This window comes from Anguilla rostrata, unplaced genomic scaffold (genome assembly GCF_018555375.3).
Source record: "Anguilla rostrata isolate EN2019 unplaced genomic scaffold, ASM1855537v3 scaf0661, whole genome shotgun sequence".
Taxonomy (NCBI): Eukaryota; Metazoa; Chordata; class Actinopteri; order Anguilliformes; family Anguillidae; genus Anguilla; species Anguilla rostrata.
In genome coordinates, this window is record NW_026986128.1 from 9781 (window position 1) to 13228 (window position 3448).

Consider the following 3448-nt stretch of genomic DNA (forward strand, 5'->3'; position numbering starts at 1 on the left):
GGCTGGGAACCCAACAGCAGCTACAAAAGGACAAGTTCAAAACCAAGTTTTACATTAACGATGTGAAAAAAGAAGATTCAGGCAACTATAGCTGTGTTTACTCGAAGACGGAGTACAAACCGAGTGATGTGAGAGGGAAAGGAGATACCTCTGTCTTTCTCCAAGTGTCTGGTAGGGACATACATTTCTCAAAACCTAATGATTGCAAATCATATTTTACAAATTTGTTTAAACCATATAATTTTATTATCATTGATGAAACCTCAAATCTCAAATTTAACAGTAGGATTTCTAAGTGGCTATTGACAATGCATTTAGTTGGCCTTTGAATATGTATAGACCTCTGAGATAAGGACACCATTGACATTGCTATTTCCTTTATGATGTCCTGGGGAATGTAAACAAACAGAACTTGACAGTGGTTCTTCACACGTAACCAAAAATCAATGGCCTCTTAAAAAATCTGTTGTTAAATTGTGAACCAGTGGGAGCCAATCCTGTTCCTGGAGTTCTACCTAGATTTTCATTCCAATTCTAACAAAGCACACGTCATTCAACAGCTAGAGATCTTGTTAACTGCTAATTAGTTGAATCAGGTGTGCCAAATTTGGGTTGAAATGAAAACCTACAGGATGGTTGATCTCCAGGAACAGGGTTGGTTACCACTGTTATAAACTGTGTAGGTACTAGGTGAGTATGTGTTTGTCTGCACTCTCTTGAACTGATAATGGTGGTTTCAGCAGTGAGTATGGCAGGTGAATTTGATCCAGCATTCCAAATTGTGAGAAACAGAGGATATAGCATAAAAAGTTTTTTGTTTTATCTAAAATATTGTTTTTCTCTGACTTTCCGTGTAGCTGGTTTCCTCCCTGCAGATATTGCTTTGAAAGGGGGAGGGAAATGATGTGGAATTCACATGACAGCACTGATGTTTCCTATATGTATCTCTATAAGGATGGAACTGCTGTACAAATTAAAGTGTGGAACAGCAGGATTCGTGAGGTCATTTTTACCCTTTCAAAGGTACACGTGGGAGATTCTGGCAGCTACAGCTGTGTTGTCATTAGTTCAAAATCTATTTCCCGTAACATGACAAAACCGCAAGGCAATAATGCTATTGACCTTCAGGTACATGGAAAAGGTAAGAATCACCTTAAATTCAATCTCAACTGTCTAAAAACCTTTCTGAATTAAAATCATTTTATGGATGTTGCAATCGTCACCTGTGTGAATGATACTTGAGGAGTTTCATTCGTTTCAACCAAATTCATTACGTTTGCAAGTGTGCTTTTATAAGGACACTACATTTATATACCATATAATATATACAGTATTGTATACTGATAAACCTGTTTCAAAATTATTCATTTTTCAGTATTATGCTTATGCCATTATCCCATTCCAGCCCATTTAAGTACTTAGAACCACTGTATGAACATGAATGTACCTTAATATGTGTTGCAGGGGGCATACAGGAAGTGATGGTGGGTTTGGTAATTTTGCTACTGATAGTGCCAATGCTACTGGGACTATGGTGTTCCAGGCTACATTTCAAACAAGGTTTGGATATGTGCATATGAGACATCAGACCAAACATAACAAAGTTTTAGAAAAAATACATATTTCATAAAGGAATCCATCTTGGAATAGCCATTCTAAATATGAATCCTTGATATAACTTAGAGAATATTCTGGCATATTGAAAACATGATTATTGGATTTGATCTGGAGAATATATGTGATTTTAAAGTCAGGTTTCAAAAATATTTTTGCTTTACATCTCATTGTTACTAGGCTTTAAAAGTGATTTAAGTTTTTATTTGTGGTGTATTATAAAGTATTCAACTGTTAATAACTTATATGGATATCAACATAAATTGTGAAATACAACAATTCTGCTGAGAACACAATAATTCAAAGCTCTCAATATATTAACATTCCTGATATTCCTTGACATTTAGTGTTCTTATTTTTTGTTTAATTTATATGTATTATGTGTATACATAAAGAAAATATATAAATAATAATAATAATAGCACAAGCTGATATAGCTGAGGTTCTATGATTTCTGAATATTTAAAATATCTTTTTTCCCCTTCACAGCAGCATGCAAAAAGTGCACCGAAAGGTACAGTATTGATATAAGAAGTATTTATATGTTCCCTTTGTGATAGTGAACTTCAAGTGTGTTTGATTTGTGTAAGTGCAAGTATTAATTATGCCTCTCTGTAATTAAAAAGATTAGGATCCTGTCAAACTGCCATACTATAAATTATGCAGATATGTTGCACCATTAAATATTTTTGAATGATTCTGAAATGCTTGGATAGACTTGGATATTTAATTTGTGTGTGTTTACATGTGTTTGTTTTGTCTGAACTGTGTGTATGACAGTGAAGTTTTGGATGACTTCGTTGAATATGCTGAAGTTGATGAGTGTGAAGGTATGTTGTTGATTGTAATACATTTTAGGAAACATGAATGTCAGATGCCAATCAAAGGTGACAATCTCATTTGCCAAGATATCCACATGGCTGTTTTTATTTTGCACAACAAACAGTGTATTTACAGCAGCAATGTTTTTTTGTTGTTGTTTTGTCTCCACTGTGTGTATGACAGTGAGGTTCTTGATGACTTGGTTGGATACGCTGAAATTGAAGAGTGCATAGGTATGTACTTATCTGAGTAATATTTTAGGAAACATGAATGTCTTTGTTTTATGCCCTAAATCTGAGCTGTTTGGTATCATTTTTTAATACAGGACAGAGAGGACAGGTTAATAAAAGGTGAGACTAACACATCCACTATCTATTTTGTCAAAATATCCACAACTGTTTTTATTTGCACTTTTATGTTTTTGTTTTGTCTGCAGAGTGTGTGACAGTGAAGTTCTATATGACTTGCATGGATATGCTGAAATTGAAGAGTGCAGAGGTATGTAGTTATTTGTGAGTAACACATTTTATAAAGATGAATGCTCCTGTTTCTGAGCTGTATGTTGTCTAATTGTTATTTACAGCAGTGATGTTTTTGTTTTGTCTGCAGCGTGTGACATTAAAGGTCTAGATGACTTAGGCGGATGCACAGAAAAAGAAGAGTGAAGAGATACTGTATGTAGTTGAGACTGTAAATAATACATTTTAGAAACCAAAATGTCTGTTTATGCCTATATATTTTTTCTTTTCTTTTCAAATTTCTCATTCTTTTTCGTTGACTGGCAGATAAAAAAAGGATGTTGGAATGCATTATAAAACTTATTCTGACCTGTAAATGTAATCTTACTTGGGTTTTCATTTTCTCATCATAACAAAAAGGTTTTCAGGGAGCTTAAAAAATAATTATATGATCCTGCCAATGCCTAATTATTATGTACAACAACAACAAAGTAATGAACTGGCATATTTAAGTAAAATTTCACTGTTTTTTTATTTATTTAAGTAAGTTATTT

General features: G+C 33.6%; 1 long non-coding RNA gene across 1 annotated transcript; it reads left to right on the forward strand.

The window, feature by feature from the left end:
• Nucleotides 1-923: 923 nt before the first annotated feature.
• On the forward strand, nucleotides 924-2445 carry LOC135246658 (uncharacterized). Its single transcript, XR_010327837.1, has 4 exons — nucleotides 924-1141; nucleotides 1465-1560; nucleotides 2104-2128; nucleotides 2395-2445. It is a non-coding gene; the product is annotated as an uncharacterized LOC135246658 (long non-coding RNA).
• Nucleotides 2446-3448: the final 1003 nt, after the last annotated feature.